The sequence below is a fragment of the Meriones unguiculatus genome, chromosome 11 (assembly GCF_030254825.1).
Source record: "Meriones unguiculatus strain TT.TT164.6M chromosome 11, Bangor_MerUng_6.1, whole genome shotgun sequence".
Classification (NCBI taxonomy): Eukaryota; Metazoa; Chordata; class Mammalia; order Rodentia; family Muridae; genus Meriones; species Meriones unguiculatus.
In genome coordinates, this window is record NC_083359.1 from 106,545,732 (window position 1) to 106,568,453 (window position 22,722).

Here is a 22,722-nt window from a genome sequence, read left to right on the forward strand (position 1 = left end):
GCCTGAGATCTTCATTACCCACAGGATTAAAAAATATCTAGTTTCAAGACTTACAGGATTCTAAAGTTTCATTTATTTATTAAAATTGTTCCTTGACTGAAAGCCTGTGACAGACCCATGATAGCCACTCAGTTGACACAGGCATTGCTCACAGTCACTTTTATTTTACAGTTTTATGATGTCCTACAAATGCCTTGGGCATTTTCTGTTATCCATGACTGAGCTAGACACGGCACAGGCCAGCTCCTCCTGCTTCTGTTCGTTTCCTTGAGGCTGTGACTGAATAGTCAATGAACAGCATAAGGAAGGCAGGGAAGGCCTGTTTGGCTTACAGTTTAAGGGGACCTGGCCCATCATGTTGAGGAAGGAATGGTGACTGGAGTGGGAGGCTGCTGGTCGTACTACAACCACTCAGGAAGTAGAAATTGAACAGGAAGTCAGGATGAGGACAAAGCTTCAAGACCCACCCCCAGTGAAGCACTTTCTCCAGCAAGGCTCTGTCTCCTGGAGGTTTCCAATCCTCTCAGCTGCACAGACAACTGAGCATCCAAACAAGTCTGTGGTGGGACATCTCACTTTCCAAACACAGTATGTGATGACTCTATTGTCATCACAGGACAACCATTTTAAAAGACATTTCATAAGATTCAGATTTCAGGGGAGAGCAGCTCCAGGCGCTGCTGATGGTGGAATCAGGTGATTCCTCGTTCCCAGTTCCCACATACTCTGGCAGACTCTCCTCTGAGATGCAATGAGAAAGGCACCTTCCCCCGTGCCTGCCAGCTGGCAAGGGTCTTCACTGAGGGAGTATATGTGAGCAAGGGTTATAGCCACGTGTACACAATAGCCTTGGTGTTCCAGGGCACACGTCTTATTTAGCTTTAGAGCCTGATCACATCACAGGACTATGGATCCGTGTGTAAATGCTCAAGCCATGATCTTTGACAAATTTCATATAAGATTATTCTGTTAACACTTGCTTAAATCCAGTCATGAGGAGCTGTTGGGTGTTTTCTGTTGAAAATAACATAATTCCCTCTGCCCTTGTTTTCCTTAAAAGTGCTGAGGTTTGTCATATCAGGCATCGGGAACCAGGAGAAGGGACTGAGAAATGGCTCCGTGATTAGAGCGCTTGCTTCTCTTGCAGAGGACCTGGGTTCCATCCTCAGCACCCACATGGAAGCTCTCATGATCTGTAACTCCGTTCGCACCCTCTTCTAGCCTCTGTGGATACCGCACACCTGTGGTGCACATAGATTCCCTGCAGACAAAACACTCATACCTAAAATAAAAGTGAATAAATCTTTTTGAAAGAAGAATTATGAATGAAGGTGATATTTCTAGGGTATGCGGTGAAGTTGACCAAACATGGTTCTGTTGGATCTGGCTCAGAGATAGTTGAGTGTCTTCACAGAACCTTCTGGAAAATGGTCACCAAGAAAGCGTGAGCATGTGTTCAGTGGAATGGGGATGTGTTCTGGTTTCAGACGCATTTCATTATGCCAAGATACTGTAGTTTTGCATTTAAGGTACTAATGAAAAGAGTATATAGTTTACTTATCTCAGAAGTTTTAAAGACTTGTATTTATTGATTGCCTTATGTGCTGTGGATATGGGTGTGGGCGTTCCTGTCACAGCCCGTGTATGGAAGTTGGAGGACAAAACTTAGGCATGAGCTCTGTCCTTCCAGCCTGTGGGGATGAACCTCCAGTTGTCAGGCTTACACCTCCAGGGTCTTACTCTCTGAGGTGTCTCACAATTTGAAGACATGGTGAAGTGAGGTAATCAGGATGCCGTGTGTCTTATCAACTAATGAGCTGAGGTGACTATGAACTGACATCCTGATACCTTTGGGTAATCTCCCTTTGCCCCCATCTCTCTCTCACCAACTGAGAATTAGGAAGAGGGTGGGTCCATAGAAAATCCAAAAGAATGCTATATTATATAGCATCTGGCTTTTTTTTTTTCATTTTATGTAGGCTATTTAATGATTTTCATTGTCTTCCAGATGAATAAATAATAGCAAGCCTTACGTGTGTGTGTGGGGGGGTGTTTCCCACTGTGTACACGTGCCTTTGGAGGCAAGAAGAGGGTGTTGGACCTCTTACAGCTGGAGTTATAGGTGGTTGTGAATTGCCCGATATGAGTGCTGAAAACTGAACTCAGGTTCTCTGGAGGAGCAGCAAGTATTCTTAATTGCTGAGTCATCTCTCCTCCCCAAAATGTGCTGGCTATTTTAAAATAAATCATGAGAATATCTGAGCTAAATTGTATACGATTTGAAGATCTATTTACATCCTTTCTGTATGATAAAGTAGAGTGTTGCCTGCACAGTTCTGTGATTTATGATGACATCATGTCCTTTCAGAGACAACAGTGTTATGTCACTGAACCTGAGGTGCTGAAGTCAAAAAGGCACCTGCATAATTATGGGTCTGGAAGGTCTCCCTTTAGTTCAGAGGGAAGCTAACAGGGTTGAGAGGGAGACTTGTGCCCAGGGAGAGGGGCCAGAGAAGAAGGAAGGGAAGCAGCTCCCGTGAATATATGGTCACTGGCACAAGCAGACATTTTACCCTCAGCATTTTCCTTCTATGCTTTGGGAAGTGAGAAAAAAAAATAATGAAAGGGGGAAGAGCCATCAAGGCTTTGAAACTTTGCACTATTGCACTGCTAAGGAAGGCTGTGGAAAGCAGGGGGGTACATAAATGGCAGCAGCTGCAGTCATGCGGAGGCAACTGCTCAGCATATGTAAGTGCAGTTGGAAAATCATTGTCTTGCAGAGAATGCTCGAAATTGGTCCCTAATGGCCTTGGTTTTTGTCATATGGTCTTGATTATAAGGCTAAAATTGCATTGCCTTGCCTTTAGTGTGAACGAGACGGGTGGATAATTACTACGTGCGCTGAATACTTTTCTGCATGGGGGAACTAGGACATCCTCTGGCCACAGTCGCTACCATTTCCACTATCTGTCAGAAAAGCTTTGAGAGGACAATTCATCACCATCCTGGTGGGGAGAAATGGATTTGGGCCTTCTTTAGTTGGGCGTACATACTTCCCATCCACATGTGTATGCAAATTGTGGACACACTGAAGTGGCCAGTGGGAGTGCGGCGAGGAAGTGCATAAAGCAGCAGGGGCATTAGTGGAAATGAGAGGTCTCAGAGTGAAGAGCTAGGTCTCTAGAGAGTATCTGCTCTCTGCTATCTTTGGGCTTATCTCATGACTGAAGCAGTGAGGAAGAGCCTGAGGCTCAGGTTGAGATGGTGCAAGAAGTTTAAATCATCGCCAGTAGGAGCTGTCAAATAAGAAATGCCTATGGATGGTGGCTTCAGATACTCTTAGAAAGAAACATGGGTTGGTGAGATGATTCCATGGTTGGAAACATTTACCACCCTTGTAGAAGGACCTGTGTTCTTTCCCAGCATCCACACAGTGGTTCAAAGCTGCCTACAGCCTGCAACTGCAGTTCCAGGAGATCCAAAATCCTCTTCTGGCTTCCAGAGGCATCAGGCATGGATATGGCACATATACATACATGTAGGCATTCATACATGCACATAAAATAAAAATAAATAAATCATATATATATATACATATATATATTAGAGAGAGAGAGAGAGAGAGAGAGAGAGGAGGGAAAGAGACAGACCAAGCAGATTTTCTGTTTGGGAATATTGCTTTTTTTTTTTAATTCTTTATTAATTACACTTAATTCACTTTGTATCCCCCCTGTGGTTCAGTCCCTCCTCCCCTCCCAACCCCTCCCTTCCTCCACCCTCTGCATGCATGCCCCTCCCCAAATCCACTGATAGGGGAGGTCTTCTTTTCCTTCCTTCTGATCCTAGTCAATTACGTCTCATCAGGAGTGGCTGCTTTGTCTTCTTCTATGGCCTGGTAATACTGCTTCCCCCTCAGGGGGAGGTAATTAAAGAGTAGGCCAATCAGTTCATGTCAGAGACAGTCCCTGTTCCTATTACAATGGAACCCACTTGGATACTGAACTGCCATGGACTACATCTGTGCAGGGGTCTTAGGTTATCTTCATGCATAGTCCTTGGCTGGAGTATCAGTCTCAGCAAAGACCCCTGTGCTCAAATTTTTTGCTTCTGTTGCTCTCCTTGTGGAGTTCCTGTCCTCTCCAAATCTTACTGTTTCCCACTTCTTTCATAAGATTCCCTGCACTCTGCCCAAAGGTTGCCCATAAGTTTCAGCATCTGATTTGATAATCTGCAGGGCAGACCCTTTCAGAGGTCTTCTGTGGCAGGCTCCTGACTTGTTCCCTCTTTTCTCCTTCTTCTGATGTCCATCCTCTTTGCCTTTCTGGATAGGAATTGAGCATTTTAGCAAGAGTCCTCCCTCTTGATTAGGTGTACAGATTTTAGTAGGTTTATCCTATATTATATGTCTATATGAGTGAGTGTATACCGTGTGCATCTTTCTGCTTCTGGGATAGCTCACTCAGGATGATCTTTTCCAGATCCCACCATTTACCTGCAAATTTCCTGATTTCCTTGTTTTTTATTGCTGAGTAAAATTCCATTGTGTACATATAGCACAATTTGTGCATCCATTCCTCCACTGAGGGGCATCTTGGCTGTTTCCAGCTTCTGGCTATTACAAATAAGACTGCTACAAACATGGTTGAGCAAATGTCCTTATAGTGTACTTGAGACTCTTTTGGGTATATGTCTGGGAGAGGTATAGCTGGGTCTTGAGGAAGCACTATTCCTAGTTGTCTGAGAAAACACCAGATTGATTTCCAGAGTGGTTGTACAAGTTTACATTCCCATCAGCAGTGGAGGAGGGTTCCCCTTTCTCCACAATCTCTCCAGCATGTGTTGTCTCTTGAGTTTTTGATCTTGGCCATTATTCTGATGGGTGTAAGGTGAAATCTTAGAGTCGTTTTGATTTGCATTTCCCTGATGGCTAATGAGGTTGAGCATTTCTTTAACTATTTCTCTGCCATTTGATATTCCTCTACTGAGAATTCTCTACTGAGAATCCATTTTTTAATTGGATTACTTGATTTTTTTTTTTTTTTTTTTGCTGTTTAACTTTTTTAGTTCTTTATATATACTGGATATTAGTCCTCTGAAGGAGCTTCCAGGAGCCTCTTAAAGGTGAAATAATGATACTAACAATGTACCAGCTGCTGCTGAGGATAAATTTTATGGCAATTTGGAGGGAAAACCAGCTCCCACTTTTCTGAAGACTAAGTCTCATCTGAGAATAGACTTGGATCTGAGAGGGTTTTGCACCGAAAACCAGTCTTTGAGAGCTTTGAGATTGTGATATGTAATTTACCGTCGAAACAACAGTGTGGATTTCGGAAGTTGTACACATTGATCGGTTAGGTTTGGTCAACTACATAGCTCTTACGCTAGCCTTACTTTGGTTGTTCGGCTGCAGTGCTGTATTGAAGGTAGAGAGTAGCCAGAACATTTATCTGAGGATGGTACCTGCAAGATGGCTCCAAAGGTAAAGGCTGCCAAGCCTGACTCGACCCAGCTACATGATAGAAGGAGAGAACTGAAAGTCAGTTGTCCTCCAACCTCCATGCATGTAGCATGATATGCACCTCCACACTGAATAAATAAATAGAATAATGAAGAAAATTAAAAATGAAAACAGAAACTAATACTGGGTGTTTCTTTGAATATTAAAGAAAGGGAGTATAGAGACCAGAACACTGTGTCTGCATAGGTGTACACATATTTAGGCATGTATATATGCATATGTGTTCATGTATATATGTGTATATATGTACATATATATATGGGTATATGTATACAGATAAGAGTGTATGCATATATGCATGTAATCTATGTCTGTATACCTATACATATTCATATATATGCACATATATATGAATGTATATATGCGTATACCTTTGTTTGTATATATACATATGCATGTATATATAGTTGATCCCGCAGAGTTAATGCAGGCTTTTACTTTATCATATTTGCATAGTGAACAGTTCAGTTGCACCCTTTATTACACTGTGTAGTAGTCAAATTCGGGATTCTGGGGCAATAAAACATGAGGGTTATACTATCTTGGTGCTGCTTTTAGCTTTCATTTCTATCGAATGCTGCCAAATTAGTAGCATTTTGTGATTCCCGATTTAGCTCTCTTAATAAGAAGCAGAGCTAAAAGCAGCCGACCAAGCAGCTGAAGTCTCATCACAAGCCAGTAAGATCAATAAGCTAAAAAAAAAGTATGAAAAGTTTTTGAGTGACAGCTTAAAAATGGAAAATTTAAATATATACCACTGCCTTCTGCTCCATTGTGTAATGCATGAAGCCCATTTTGGCAGTACGTTTCTAAGCAGTCAGGAAGGTGATTTATTCGAATTGCCAGATTTGTGTTTATGTTCCATGCTGTAAACTATGCTCACAGATATATATCTGCAGGAAATAATACCAGGAGTGTTACCTAAGCTGAGCATTGCTAGTATTGTTCCAAGGGCAGTTTATTGGGCTATAAACAGGGATGTCACTATTGACACTTGCTGTATCATCTAAGTCCTGCATAACTTGTGTGTGCTGCCTTTGAGCTGCAGAGAGAGGAGTGTGAACAGACCTACATACAGTGTCTGTCCAAGGAGAACGTTTAGAGGAACTCGTGTCTCCTTTCTGTACGCCCCCGTTTCCTGTGACTACTAACTGTAAACTAGATTCCACGGTCAGAATCCCATGAATGTCTGTTTCTTTCATTACGTGTAGGTTCTATACATTAAAAACACATATACCAGAGGCTGGAGAGGTGGCTCAGCAGTTCAGAGCACAGGCTGTTCTAGAGGACCTGAGTTTGATTCTCAGCATCCATACAGAGGCTCACAACTATCTGTACCTCCAGTTCCAAAGGCTCTGATGCCCTCTCCTGGCTTCTATGAACATTGAATGCCTGCGGTGCACAGACATACATACAGGCAAAATACCCATACCCATAAAATAAAAATAAATAAACCTCTAAGAAAAACATAAGTGAGAGAAGTAAAGATTCTATACATTAAAAAATATATGTGAGAGAAGTGTTTAGCTAAGAGGCCTAATGCCTGGGAAATGGTCTACCTCCTCTTAACACCCTCTCCGATTTTATCCTTAAACAGATGTTTGCTTTGTTTGGTTGCACTTTTCTTGGATATGTTCCTGTCTAATTTATGTAACATGATGAAGGTCTTCAATAATTGTGCAAAATAGTTTGTTTCACAGATAATAATCACTATCCGGAAAGGCAGGGAGCAGTTTCTGAGTAGGGACTGAGCACGAGTTCCATCTTCCACGTTCAATCCATGGCTTCGTGTCGGCAGGAACTTCGCTGTTGTTTATTGTTTGATCTGTGCTTTTGTTTGGGGATTGATTCCTGCATGGCGGATGGTGTTGCCATGCAGAAGTAAACTTAATTTCTCTTGTTGAAAATCAAGACAGTATTTCAAGACTGTTGAATTTCACCAGACACACTCTCCTTTATTAAAGGCAATAAACAACGAGAAGGCTCTTTCTTAGATTTTATTTTAGAAATCAGAGGTAAATAGACACATAAATCGTGAGAATAGTAATTTACCTAGGTGTTCCTAATGTGGTACTGTTAGGGCCAATGATGCTTTCAGCTAATTTCCTAGATCACTAGAAGTGGAAGCAAACACTCGTGTCTGCTAGGTCATGCCTTCACTTACTCAGCAAGTGTTGGTTGTGTATCAGCTGCATGGCAGACACCGTGCTGACCTCTGGGTGACTCTAGTTCTTTGATATTCATGGAGATGGAGAGCCCTACAGATACCCAAACCCCAAGATCCTCCAAGGCTTTGTAAAATGCTATTGTCTCTAGGTTACTTACATATTAAATTGATACGACTATTACAGGAATAGTCCGTATTGTACTTGTTAGGAAAAATGACAGGAAGTCTATGCATGTCATCACAGACTTTTTTTCTGAGTGTTTTTGCTGTGGAATGAGTTAAATCCACAGTTATAAAACAAAAGGATCTAAGGGGATGGTAGTCATGGTAAACAAAATATATATTTTTCCTAAAGACACTGTAACATTTCTTCACATTTGTGGAGAAATGTTAACATTATGAAAAAGTCAACTTCCTCTAGAATTAAGCAGAGAAAAATAAAACACATCATGTGTGACTAAATGCATCTAATTGCTTTGTGTCTCCTTTCTATTTGTTATTGAACATGGTACAGAGTTCACTGGCATGCTGACACATTCATGGAATTTCTTTGCATATTTCACTCAAATATCTTAATCTTGGGAATTTATTGGGTGGCAACTAAAGAGAGAGAGAGAGAGAGAGAGAGAGAGAGAGAGAGAGAGAGAGAGAGAGATACAGGTGATATGAAAGGATAGACATAGTCACACCTGGGAAGAGGAAATCTGAAGCTAGGAATTGCCTCCAGAAGTTTGTTCTGTGGGCATTTTTTCCTTGTTAGCCAATGGGGAAGGGTCCGGCCCTCTGTGAACATGTCATCTCATGGGGACCCTGGCTGGATAAGACAGGTGGCTGAACTAGTAAGCAGCATGCCATGTGCTTCTCTGCTTCAGTTCCTGCCTTCAGGTTCGTCCCTTGAGCTCCTGTCTTCACTTCCCTCCATGAGGGACTATGACCTGTAAGTTGAACCAAGCCATTTCTTCCCCTAAGTTGCTTTGGTCTTTATCACAACCACAGGAGAGCTAAGTAGGACAGACGGCTTATGATCCACAGATACCAGGTACACCATATGATACACCAGACACAGGTATAATAAGGCTGTGCCTTATACTGCTGAAAAGATGTGCCAGGGGTGGGTGTCTTTGCTTCAACTAAGAGATGCTGTTTCAACAGAATGGTCAGGGGAGGAGGAGAGGAGAAATCTCCTTACCTAGAAAACAAGGAATGCACAAAAAAGGGGATTTTCAAAGCTGGATGTCTTGCTGTAACCCTTTCTGTGCCTTTAAAGGGTTTCTGCTGTGTGCTCACATAGCGATAAGCAAACCTGAGGCTTTCACATGTTTGCAGGCAGTGTCTTATGGCTGGGACTCAGGAATCAAGGATGGAGGAAAGCCCAGTATTGTTTTTCATTAGATCTTCCTCTAGAAGGAGAGAGTTGAGCTGAGTGTGGCTATTCAAAGCAGCAACTCAGTGCAGAAATACAGGAACCATGCTGAACATGACCTCTGAGGATGAGCATGCAGATGGTGATAGTGATGGAAAGGCAAGATGGTCCAGTGGTCCACATGGCATCAAGAACAAAGCTAAACTCACGAGAGGTACCTAGTCTGCCCCAAAGTATGACCAGTTTCGTACTTCCATATTTCCCTGTAAAAGTCCGTGACACAGGGGCAGAGGGAAGGCAGCGAGCCAGGGGCCTGTGAAATCTAGGACGTTTTTCTTTTCATTATTCTTTATTGCCTCTTTTCTGAGTTAAAATACTCAGCTTTGCTCTGAAAAGAAGCTAAAATCCTTATGCAAAGAGCTTGTAAACAAACGCCCACTTGAACCATCTGGTTTTCTAACACATACAAGTGATTAAGCTTCAAGCTATGATTGTTAAAATTTTTAAAAACACAACAATCCCAAACACCTCCAAATAGATGCCTTATGCAAGTTTATAAGGGGGAAAACATATGATGTCTTATATAGTAAATAATGTGGAAAGGTTGAAACAAGCTTTTTAATTTCCTTCCCTTCTTCCCTCCCACCCTTCTTCCTTCATTCCCTCCTTCCCACCTTCCCTCCTTTCCTCCTTCTCCCCTTTCCTCCTTCCCTCTCCACTCCTTTTCTCTTTCCCTTGTTTCAACCACCTCTCTTTCATTCTTTTCCTTTCCTTCCCTTTCTCCCTCCCTTTTATCTCCTTCTACTATAAGTGTTATGGAAAGATATAACTTATGCACTTAAAATAGGCTACTGAGTCTATACTTTCAACAACCTGGAATGAACCCTTATTTTTATATCCATTATTATTTTTACCCTTGATAAAGTAACAGGTATACTCAAATATATGTGTGTGTATGCACACAGAGGTGTCTTAGTTCTTCCTAGAATATATTAAAAGATCTGTGTTATTTGCAGATTATGAATTCATACTTTTTGTCCATAATGACTGAGGAAAGTCAGGGCAGGGGGGGAAATTAAATATGTTAAGAGCTCTCACTTTAATTGTATACTACTGATACCGTCTTTGTAGTTAATTTCCTTGGCAAGTTGTAGAGCATATGGTTTGGATCCCTCATCTATTTCTAAGGTGGAAATGATTCTAAATTGGTACATTCTGCTTAGGTGATGTCGCTGGAGGGAAGAAGGGTAAGCATCACCCTGGACTACAGAGCTGTGGACGTAACTGAGTGTCCCAGTGGGTAGCTGTTGAGATGGGCAGCTTACCTAGAGAGCCTCAGGGGAAATAAAGTTGGAAGGTGAGGAAGTATATTGGATCAGACCTGCTGTTTCTACCCGACAATCTTAACCAGTACTCATCGCTAGATCTGGACCTCCTGAGGAGAGGAACAATGATAAATAAATAAGTTAATAAATACATAAATAAAGATGAGAAGGAGAGTGTTTAGTTATGGAGATGGCAATTCAGGCACAAAGAGATCTTCACATGATACTCCTCATCAGTTTGATGAGCTCTTGCTGTTCCTTGCAATGTGGTTACTGTTGGTCAAGACGACCCATTAGGCCCTTTGATGCACTGGACTTCGGCCATGTTGCCTTTGCTGTGTGTGGATTGTTTTCACACATCCTGGGACATACCCCCGTCTGCATGCTTAACACATGCTCTGCCACTGGTCTGTACCCATGGGACCCAAGTACGTTCTATCACACCTCTCAAATTCAATGCACCACTCAGCTTTCAGCTGACTAACTGAAGGATGGTGATGGTGGTGTTGGCCCGATCTCTGCTGTCAAGGGCAAGGGGTCTTTCGTAGGAGACGCATACTGCTTTGTGTTAATGGAGAGAGTCCTGTTGCTACCCTGGGGAGTTGGTCCTGTGTGTTTGAAACAGAGCACCCTAAGGGCGATACAAACCTGTGATTTACCGGTTCCATTGGGCTCCAAGTTTGTTATGCTATGTGTTATCTTTGGAATATATTAAAACTAGAGACAACAGACTCACACAGTTAACCCTCTTGGAGACTAACATTATCTAGTTAAGTAAATGGTGATGAGCTGTCCCAGAGAGACAGTCTTCTCTTAACGCTGGAGAGTAAGCTTCAAGGGGACTAGCTTACCTCGGGCCAGTTTGTATCATTTTCCTCAAGCCCACCCCCACTCCTTTTCCCCAAAAAACTTAGAGTTAGGGCTTGGCACACTGGTTCTTGATCAGACCCGCCGTCAGAATCAGAGTCCTGTGTACAAAGTCCACTAATTGAATTTCATCTACTGACTGAAACCTTGTAGCCATGAAAGACTCAGAACACTGGCTGTTTTCTTTTTCTTTCTTTCTTTTTTTTTTTCTTTAGGTCTGGAGTCTAAGTCATTTTTTAAACGTGAGTGATGCAATTTCTTGTATCTTTCATTTAAAATGCTGCTTGGTAAACAGCGGTGCAGATTAGTGTATTTGTAATTTAAATGAAGACCATACATCAAGCCAGAGTGTGCAAAGAAAGGAGAAGTTTAGGGAATGATTCATCTCCCTCTCCCTGTGATCTACTGTAGAAAAAAATAAATAAATAGGTGGGGAAAAGTGGAAAAGTAAGGGTCTGTGGATTTGGGGAGACAGAAACTGAACTATTTCTAGAAGTCATTCCCAAAAGCTAAATCTTTGTTTTCTTCAAGCACACTAATAAATTCTTCCTAATTCATTTTTTATTTTCTCTCGGGGTCTGCTTGCTGATTTGCTTCAACAAAGGAAGCATCATGTTACACCTTTTAAATAATTGATTGCTCTCAATCCAAGCCAGCTCGAAGGAAATTCTGAAAATAGGCACCAATTGAGCAGCTGCCTCCTTCCTCCCCACAGTCCCTCCTTAGCACTCTCTGCTCTTAATGTTCGTTAATAAAACCACATTCCCCACCCCTTCTTTACCTCCTTGATGGAGCGGATGATGCTGTCTACCACAAAAGGCTTGGGTATTACCTGGTACTTGGCATCTCTCATTTGTTTCACGTCACTCTGCTTTGTTAAAATTACAGGGTGCTGTTTGTTGTAAGTGGATGTAATAAAGAGCTCTTGATTAATCAGCAGAAATAATTAGCAAAACTGCTATGTCATCTTCTGTACCGGAGATGGCTTGTTGGAAATATAAAAAGAATAAAAAGGGGGATTAAAAATTTTCCCTAAGAATCTGCAGTGTGGCTTTCTCAAGAATCACAGTACCCTGAAAGTGGGGTCAGCTGTGCCCTTGCCCATCTCCAGCTGCTCTGGAAAGTTCCGAGGAAATGAGGTCATCTGTGTTTTCCCCCAAGAGGGAGAAGAGGTTTCCATCTTATCTCCCTCTGGGTATCCTTTGTGGTTGTCCAAAGTTTGGAAAAGCTATGATGGCTTTTAGGCAGCAATGGTTAGTAGAACATCAAACTGATCCATGGTGGTCCTGGCCTGATCTCTCTGTTTCTCTGTGTGTGTGTGTGTGTGTGTGTGTTTATTTGTCTCTGTATGTCTCTGTCTCTCTGTCTCTCTTTCTCTGTTTATCTCTCTCTGACTCCCTCCCTGTCTGTCTGTCTCTCTCTCAGATACACAGATACACACATACACACACACACACACACTGTGGCCTATTTCAGAACATGAGAATGCAGAAGCCATGCTCTATTTCACTTGTGGTGTTCATAGGTCCTAATCTGTGTGGATGGAAGGTAAACTTCCCATCCTTTTACTTCCCATCGTCTTTCTTCTTCATTCAGTTGTTTATTTTTCTTTCTCCCTTGATGCTTTTCCTTTTTCCTCCTTGACTTTCTACAACTCAGAGTTAAAGTGGGAGAGGGATGTTTGACAAAGTGTTAGCCTTGAGAATTTTGGCTGAGTTATTGGAGAAATCATGTACTTTGAAAATGCTCTGTCTTCATTCCAAGAAAGCTTTCCCTATTAGAAACTGCACCAGTGTGCTTACCTACGATGTTGAATATCAGGAAGACTAACTCTGGAATGCTGAGGTTGAAGTCACACTGAGAGGAATTTTCTCTCTCATCCATCATGAGATAAAGATGTATCTTGTTACCCACTCTAACACTAGCTTAGTTTCTGACCATGTAGGCCATTACATTCTAGTTTTCCCTTGTTGGAGAAAGGTTGCTGGGGGGACACTGATGTTCTTTTGGCTGTCTACTTTTCCAGCTAACAGTAGCTCCTGTACACATCCTGCGTCTACCAGTATCACCTCTTCGGATGGCACTATGGAAGTGCTCCCTGTCAAATCCTCACCTAACCAAATCTGTTCAGAGCACATGAACGATGTATGACAGGAAGTTCAGGAAGCCTGCGCTGCACTGGCCTCTTGCTGTCTCCCTCTGTACTCAGTTTCTATGCAGAAGAGCAACAGCACTTTTCTCTTTCAGAGCATCGTTGCTTGTGCTGTCCATTTGCTGGCCTTGACAGTATATGAACTGAGAGCTCAGAATTCTGTACCTGAGTGGAAGTAGGTTATAAGGCTATTTACTGTAGTGAGAGAGATTTAACATGGGGTTTTCCCCAAGGATAAGTATGTTGTCTTTGACTGTGATGCTAATGGCATTAAGACTAGGAAATACCCAGTGGTTCTCTCTCTCTTGAAATGTCCATTCTTAGCACAAAGTAGGGAGTTAGCACCAACTTTTTCCCTCTGGAGGTGAGGAGGTGCTTCTCTTTCAAAGGAAGTGCCTGCAAAATGCAGAGGCTTCTGTAGTTGGTGGTTTAGGATAAAGGAGGAGATGGTACAAGAAATCCCACTGGCTTGGAGTCAGCGGTTTTGTGCCAGTTTAAATCTATATATGATATAAAAATATTCTCTGGCATAAGGTGGCAATCATGATGCTTGACCACCAACCCTACATGTCACAACCAAATAGAGTGGTACTGTTCATATTGGGAGGAATGTGAAGGATGTCCTCTCTTCAGCACACATTTATTTGGATGGAGGGAAGGAGAGAGGGAGAGAGAAGAGCATACATGTGTGGGCAGCTTCGTCTAGTCACTTCTTTCCTTCCACCTTTTTGTTTATTACAGTCACCAGGCTTGGCTGATAAGAGCCATCTGTACATATGAGCCATCTCCCTGACCTGAGGAACACATTTTCAGTGTTACCTTGAACTCTGCAGCCATGTTGGTCACAGTCCTGTCCACATTCAGAGAGCGGCATAGCTGCTCAGCACGTGCTCAGCGCTCCCTGTGTTCCTTGGCTTTCTTTAAAAGCACAAAACCAAACTAGCTTCCTTAGGCTTCTAACTCTGCTGTGCCATTTGGGTGGGAACTTTCCTAATGTTCCTTTACTCTCACACAAATTATAGCTTTTCAAAGGCCTCCTGTGCTCACAATCCTGGAAAATAAATAGGGTTGGATTTTCACATTCGTGTTTCCCTTCCTCCTGTCTCATTCACAAGTATACTGTAAACACGCTAGTTTTCTCTGCCAAGTAGCCTCCTTTCTTGAGTCTATTCCCTGACAAATTCTAACCTACACCAGACCACTTCCTCTTCTCTGGTCTTTGACTCTCCTTCTACCCAAAACATTCGTTCAAAATTGCACGTTTGCACGCCACTCCCCAAGTCCACTAATAGGGGAGGTTCTCCTCTCCTTTCTGATCTTAGTCTGTCAGTTCACATCAAAAGTGGCTGCATTGTCCTCTACTATGGCCTGGTAAGGCTGCTCCCCCCCAGAGGGAGGTGATCAAAGAGCAGGCCAATCAGATTATGTCAGAGGCAGTCCCTCTTCACATTACTATGTAACCCAATTGGACTCTGAACTGCCCTGGGCTACATCTGTGCAGGGGTTCTGGGTTATCTCCATGAATAGTCCTTGGTTGGAGTATGAGTCTCTGGGAAGTTCCCTGTGTTCAAATTTGAGGGAGGGTGGGATTGGGAGGGGAGGAGGGAGGGGCTTATGGGGGGATGCAGAATGAATAAAGTGTAATTGATGAAAAATTTAAAAAAAAGGGAAAAAAAAAAACAAAATTGCACGTTTGTTTTCCAGTACCCCAACACATTCTCAAACCAAATAAAATACTCTTCTAACTGGCCATTTTGCAGCCTTGGGCTACTGAGGAGAGCTTGGGACTGAAGCTTCATTCTTGGTCATTTGTCCTGTGTTGTAATTTTAACTCTGTAATTGCCAAGCAGGTCTGAAGCACGGATTGTGCAGGATGGTGTGGGTGGCGGACTGACTGTGCGTCTGACAGGCGCCCTGGTGAACCGACTTAGCTCTCTGAAGGCAATGCAGGCATCTCTTTGAAATGCTCCCTCCTGAGGTTTGCAGTTAGCACATGCATGCCCCAAAGAGTGTCACAGAAAGCAGCCCGGTGCCATCTGGCTACTTAATTGTCCTAAACCTTTTACATAGATCATTGAATCAGGCCAGATACCCAACCAGTTATTAGGAGCATCCAATCAGCTGTAGAGCATGAGCTTTTTCATGTTTCTTCCATGAGATGTAAGTCCATGCCACTGTTGCTCAGAACAGCTCTTGTATGTAACAGTAATCATGGGAAAAGTGTTATGTCCTATGTTATGGTCTCCTTTGTACTTCAAAATTGGAGAATACAAGCAATTTAATGGGATTTGACGTACCAGCTTCCTTTGATGGACATTGTTGAAGAAACCGCTTTTGTTCGTGTTTTGTTAAAACCCACTGAGGAGTTATCCTGAAAACTTGTGCCTTTCTATCTGTTCCCAAATAAGAAACAAAGCCCTCACATGTGAAGAAATGCATGCAATTTTCAGGCTGATGTCAAGTGAGTCCATTGGTATTGAAAGAATTTTTTTTTTTGTTTTTTCTACCAAAAGCTACATATGGGTATTATAATGGGAAATGCTTTGAAACCCTCACTGGTGCATTCACCATAAATAAGAGAGGAATGGAAGATTAATAAATCTAAGAAAACTGAAAATAAAAAAAACTAAAATAAAATTGAGGCCTATTCCTTTGTTGGAGTGTTAATATAGGACGGAGTGTATAGGAAAATCACAGACTTGCTAGAGGCTCAGCATACTATCATAGCTATTAATGTGTGCTTAACTCTATTGCCTGGGGGATTTTATTAAATGCAGTGGCCAAGAAAATGACCTCACTTTTTCCTTTTTCCCCCCCTCTTTTGGGTTGGATCCTTGCTTATACCACACAAATGAATAGAGCTCTTTGCCGGTTCATCACTGAAACAACCTTAAATGATGAAGATGTAAGGAAAGCATCCTGCGCTAACCCTGTTGCAGTTTGAAAGGTAAGGTCTTCCCCAGGAGACTGGGAGGCGTCAATGTTCTTTTAAGATCTGCATAACGTTATGCCCATGATACGTATACAGGGGTTAAGTAGCCCATTGATATCTCTGCCTATGTTGTGTTGTGTTGAGAGTTTAGTTTATAAGGAGTATGCAGTCAACAAAAAGGTCTGAGGCATTCCTTGTTTTATCTTTTAAAATGTAAAAGCAGCATTTTTTTTTTTTTAAATAGGTATCACTTCAGTATGTAGCCTGTTTCACTATGTAGTCCTGAATGGCCTGGAACTCCCTATGTAGACCAGGCTGGTCTCAAACTCACTGAGATGTGCCCTGCCTCTCTCTCCAGAGCCCTCCAGATTGCAGGCATGGGCCATGCATTACCATGCCTGATTCCAAAGCAGCATTTTTAAGGCTCCCCAAGAGCCTCGTTTAGCTGCATGTGCTGGGTGGCTGGGTCCATGGGGCTCCTTGGCCAGGCTGTGCCCTCCGTGCCCTGATTAGTTATGCTAACCTGTAAAATGTGGTTGTGGTGATCAACCTGTTTGTGGATTCTGTGTCTTGGTAGAGAGAAGAGTGTAGAATATTACTTTGCTGTTCATCTTGTCCTATGCTTATGATGGGCAAAACTCTCTGTTTCCAGCTTCTGTAAACCTAATTACAAACTCATTATCTATTGAATGCTCCGTTATTTCCATGAATAAAGGCTGAGTTTATTTCACTTCATTTTTCAGAGGAAAACCATAGCTTTCACAGGTCACCATCCGTTCCTTTGCTGGTTCTGAACGCAGGGCCTTCACGTGGACCACGTGAACCACAGGTGATGATGGCTGGGGACTTGCTTCTTTCAGAGTCTTCCCACAAAGGTAGAGCCCAGGCACAGTGAACAGCGACTGCCTCCCCAGGCAGGAACAGCGGAGTAACCCTCACTGAGTGCCTACTGAGCACGTGCAGTAGGGTGGACCGTGGGCGTGCTTTGCAGGGATGAGTGCCCCTCTACCCCTGTGCTTCTCTAGGGTGCTCGCTGGAGCCTTTCCAGAGCGCGGCTGACTTCTGAACGTAATCAGCAGGTTTTGGCTTCCGTGTGAAAATGGCTCTTTCAAAGTGGAATTTCTTTAACATGGGAGCCGAGTTTGTTTCGTTGACAAGTTGACAGTATTTCAGGGTAGGAAGGTAAGTTTCAGTTTTTAGAAGTGGCGGCTAGGAATGAAAGTAGCCTTTGCGCTGTTATTTCACGCCAAATTCCTATGAAGGACATATGGCCCCAGACCTTCAGTCCCAAGAGTCTGAGCGTGGTATGTTGCTTGGTGTAGTATCCTTTTTAATTTCAAATATTGTTTGCAAGTAAATCTGCTTGTCTGAAATCATAGGTATTGTTTCAGAAAGCTCGAGTGTACTTCAAATTCGTGCTTGCTGTGTTCCTGCAAAAGGGACCAATTATTTTCACATTAAAAGTAGGCTTTTATAAAGTGTTTATCACATGATTACTTTAAATAACACTTCTCTCAGAGATTTTCAAATATGACTTGATTTGAAAAAAAAAAAAAAAAAAAACATTAGTGATTCCTTGCCAGACTTTTGGACAACACATCTGCTTTAATGTGAGGAAGGTAAAAGAGTAGAAATCATGGCACGAAGTCTTTAGTGAGCTGCAAAAGAATAGATGATGTGTGTGTGTGTGTGTGTGTGTGTGTGTGTGCGCGCGCGCGCGCACGCGCTGATGGAATCACCAGGCCTGTGTGGAGGCCAGAGGTGAATGTTGGCCGTCGTCAGTGTCTCTCCACTGAATGTTTCCTGACAGGGGGCCTCCATGTCCCCATGACTGAGGTTTCGTGCACCCGACGTTTTTACATTTGTGCTGGTGATTCAAACTCAAGTCTTCATGCTTGGGCAGCTAACATTTTCCTAATGAAGCATCTTCCCAGCCTAGGAATTAAATTTAGAAAATAATTTACTTTTGTGAAGTTTTCTAGAGAAAGCACTGTCACCTTTATTGTTGCCAGAGCACATCAGAGAAAAAGACAAAAGGAAAAACAAAAGCAGGCCAGTAAGACTTTGGAAAAGATAAGTAAATCTATTTGTTTGGCGGGTTGCAGTCTGCATTATGCATGTACGTAAAAGTGAGGTTTGCTTTGATCCTGTCTATTAAAAGTTTATTTTTAAACTCAGACTGGGCAGCAATCCAGCAATGCTCTTTGTCTTGCAACACATCCTGGGCTTTGGGTCCCCAGCCTGGCAGAGCTGTGGCTAGGCAGGAGGAAGTAGGGAAAAGTGTGGAGAGTTGATGGGGGCTGAGGGGACTTTTCCCTCCCTTCCTCCCCTCCAGTTTTGAAATTCAAATTGAATGCAATTTTCAGCTCATTTGAGCCAGAATATAGTGTTGCTGAGCTTCAGTGGCTCTTCAATTCAAAACTCACGGGAGGAAGCAGATATCATCTGTCACCGGGGTGGGAGAGGGGAGCCGACACATTTTATTCAGAGGAGCAGAGCTCCAGTCACTAATTCCGACCTTCCGAGGACTAATCATTCACCAACCAACTGATCAAGTAATCAATGAGACCTTCAAGCCACCCAGCTCATGAAGGCTGGGACGGCTGCGCTCCCCTCCCCAGCTCTTAAGAATAATTGCTCGGCTATTTTTGTATCATTGGTATTTTAATACCATTCGTGGCAAGCCGAGACAGAAGATCTTGGCAATCTTTTATTTTTTTTTTCCTGCCCTTCCTGGCTGTTTTTATTGTTTCCATCTTTAGTGACTTCGTCAATGTTGTTTAGTTGTGACTGAGAATTAGCAGAAAGCTTGATGTTGGCTCTGCAGGGGCAAAATCTGAGTTATGTTTTTACCAAACAGATAGTTGGGGAAAATTTGCTTCTTTCTCAAGGCAACCCCAAGTGCCAGTTAAAAAGGGAAAACCCACTCAGCGTACTGGAGCCTGGGACTGTGGCTTATCTCCAGCGTGGATGTTCCAGGAACCCCTGAGAGTGGCTCTCTGTGAATTTCTACCACACTGGATACGTGCCCTGGGAATACAAATGGATTTCAGTGATGGTGACTTGACGGCCGTCTTCTGATTTCAGCAGCCATGTGGGAGGGCAGTCCTGATCCTGATGTGCGTGTTACAAGCTTTGCCCCCAGTGCTCAGCTTTGCACATTTAGTGTGAGCCAACCTCTGCAGGGGACAATGGAGGGCATTAATTAGCTCTTATTAGGCAAATTTCACCCCAAAACTTTGTGAGAAAAATTTATGATAAGTTAGTTCTCAGTTTGTAGCCGCAGCACGCAGACATGCGAATGTTTATAGTATGAATATGATCTGGCAGCATGTATATTTATAGACATTTTGTGTGTGTGTGTATGTGTGTGCGCACATGGGTGCTTGTATGAGTGCTGCGAACTCTCAACACCTCTACACATGTGCCAGCAGGGACCTCCAAATTCTTTCACATTAATAAAGTGACTGAACTCTTTATTGTCCTAATGTTAATGCTCCTGGACATCAAAGCCCAGGAAGCAGGCCTTTACAACATCTCCTTTCTACTAAATGGTACCCTGGCACATCAATCTGTTTTTCCCAGTGATACCTTGGTGCAGCTTTTGACATAAGTTGCAGGAATCGAAGGGTCCCTGGGAAATGTGATGTATGGTGAGATTCCATGTCCAGGCTCAGTACCCGTTCTTGCTACAGCTCCTAATCCTTTGGGATTTTCCACTGGCTGAGAGCATCTCAAGCCACACTGAAAGCATCCCTGGGCTCCTGGACAAGAGCAGCTCTCCAGAAAGACAAGGCCATGGACAGAGGCTTGGGACCTTCAGCCTCACCCTTAGTCTTCAAGGGAGGGAAGAAGAATGGGAGGAAGAGTCAGCCTGTCGAACCTCCCTGGCGAAGATGCCTCGGGACACAGAGGGCCTGGGGGGCAGGGACCAGAGCGCCGTGCGCCGTGCTCCGTGACCTCTGCACATAATGTCAGCGTATCTTTCTCTGCCTTTCATCTGTAGCCTCTGTAACATTATTCACTAATATAACACTCAGGGAAAGCACTTCCCTGAAGAGAAGGAGTTCAAAAGAGGCTCCAGCTGGTAGTCAGACCAAAATTCTGGGTAGCTAACAACTTTGGGCTGGTGTGCAAAGTGCTTCCTGCAGGCTGTGAGGCAATCTTCGTGTGTGTGTGTGTGTGTGTGTGTGTGTGTCCAGTAGATATGATATGTGTGTTTGGGTATAACCGTATGGTACATGTGTTGCCTGTGTATAGGTGCTGTATGAATGGTGTGTGTGTGTGTGTGTGTGTGTTTATGTGTCAGCATTGCCTTAAGCTGTGTGACAATTGATTGTTGACAGCTGGAGAACTGAAATGTGCCTGTGGGTGTATTGAGCACATGGACAGATGGAAATGTTCAGTGCTCGAGTGTAAGGTAAGGCAAAAGGCTTGAGTATCCTCTGTCCATTCTACCTACTTTCACAAGCAACTTACATTTGAAGCTAGCTGTTAAATTCGTCAGTAGAACTTTAATTTTTCTATTCAGAGGTATCTCTCCCATTGCCAAGTAGACCGTGCTTACCAGAGGAAGGGCATTTGTGTTGACCTGTGGTGGATGGAGTAGTTCTCTAACCTAAGGCAGATAGCAGATACTGGAGTTGAAGCTGCAACCTGTCTCCACCGTACACCACCCAGTTTCCCTGATTGATCTCTCAGAAAACAAACGCACTCTAATCTGGAGTTGTGAGAAAGGATGCTGCAGAGGGCAGTCAATGGTGAGGGTGTTAGGGTACGCCACCTAAGTGCTAAACGAATGGATTTTTCACAGATGCTTTCTAGCATCACTTGGCCAGGAGAGGATGGATCCGGTGCTGTTGTCCTGGAGGAAGGCACTGTAAGGCAGAGAGGCTTGGTTCAAGTGGGCAGAAGGAAGAGACACGGGTCTAGCACAGACACAGCATGTGTCCACGAGACCCGGACTGTGTAGAATTAGGGGCGATGAGCACTCTCGGCGGTGAGACTGCCATCACATGTTGGTCTAAATCAATACTGCAGCCCTGGTTAGAGAAAGTCACCGGAAGACCAAGCTAGACATCCCAGGGACAGAGCTGACAAAGACCGCTTTATGGTAACTAGACTTCAGGAGGAAATATGTCCAGTAAGAAAGCTGGACATGGGGAAGAAGGGCAAGAGATGTAGAGAGAAATACCATGAATTGTTTGTAGGAAAGAGTAGTTGAATGATGGACATTTTGCAGTTTATTTTCCAAATGGAATCACTTGGTAGGTGGAGACCACTATTAATCATTATAGCAGGGCGCTTAATGAAGACATGGCACAGTGGGTTCCAGAGGAGCCAGGTTTGCTTCACACACTGCCTTGATTTCTCACAACCGTCTATTACTCCAGTTCCAGAATTCTGACATATATTTCCTGCCTCCTCCAGCAATATCCCTGTAAGTTGACCTATATAATTTGATCATTTTCGTATTGAAATAATAACTTACTTAACTCCTTTATTATTTATTTGTGTTGCTTCTAGTGCTAGTAATACATATTCCTATTAATATGAATTATAGGCAAAAAATAGAATTTAAAAAAATATTTCTGAGCAAAGATGAGTCTATATTTTCACTTCTATAAAGTGTCAATGAATCTTAGGAAACTGTACAAGTTATATTTCCATCAACATTTCTATCAGTCCATACTTTAGATCACAGTTTACAGGTTTGTTATTTAAAGATGATATCTTCAGCTATTTGTATTTACATCTTAAACTTTTTAATTAAGCTTAATATGTTTTATAATTTTTATTGGTTGTTTGAACCCTTTTGTTAGTTTACATTTTGATATTGTCTGGCAAGCTTTTTTCTATTAAACTAGTTATCATTTTTCTTAATTTTTAAACATTCTTATATACTAGGAATTCTAATTCCTGTTAAAAGCAAGGTGTTATTGAGTGATGGGGTGGTATACTGGATGGATGGCCTGAGTTTGAACCCAGGGAGAGAACTGGCTCCTAAAAATTCTCCTCTGACCCCAACTCATGGCAGACTACTTTCACACACACAAATAAATAAGTAAAGAATTAAATTTAATGTGTTATATTAATGTCCTCCTGTTTTATGTTTACTTAATTTTGCTTTGTATGTCTTTTCATTGTAGGATAGTAGTGAAATATGGTTTCACGTTGTAGTGGGTGTTTGTAATCTCATTTTCTTTCTTTTTTAAAAAATTAGATTAACTTTTCCTAAAAGAAAAATAATGTCAATTTTAAATCTTTTATTGCTTTTCAGCATGGTCCTTGATTTCTGTAGGTTGTAGACTAGTTGTAACTGTGAGTTTTATAGTGTAAAAATCTCTACATTGAGTAGTCTGGGCCTGAGTAATGTTTCCAGTCATTTGGGAACCTGG

General features: G+C 42.6%; 1 protein-coding gene across 11 annotated transcripts in view; it reads left to right on the forward strand.

Annotated features, from left to right (window-relative positions):
* Esrrg (estrogen related receptor gamma) overlaps positions 1-22,722 on the forward strand; it is a 612,722-nt gene that overhangs the window by 169,162 nt on the left and 420,838 nt on the right. For 9 of the 11 annotated variants that reach the window (XM_060364903.1, XM_060364899.1, XM_060364900.1 and 6 more), the window contains exon 2: positions 16,252-16,339. The exons of the other annotated variants lie outside the window; for them this stretch is intronic. The gene's annotated coding sequence lies outside the window, so the exon portion shown is untranslated. The remainder of the gene's footprint in view (positions 1-16,251; positions 16,340-22,722) is intronic. 11 annotated transcript variants of the gene reach the window in all.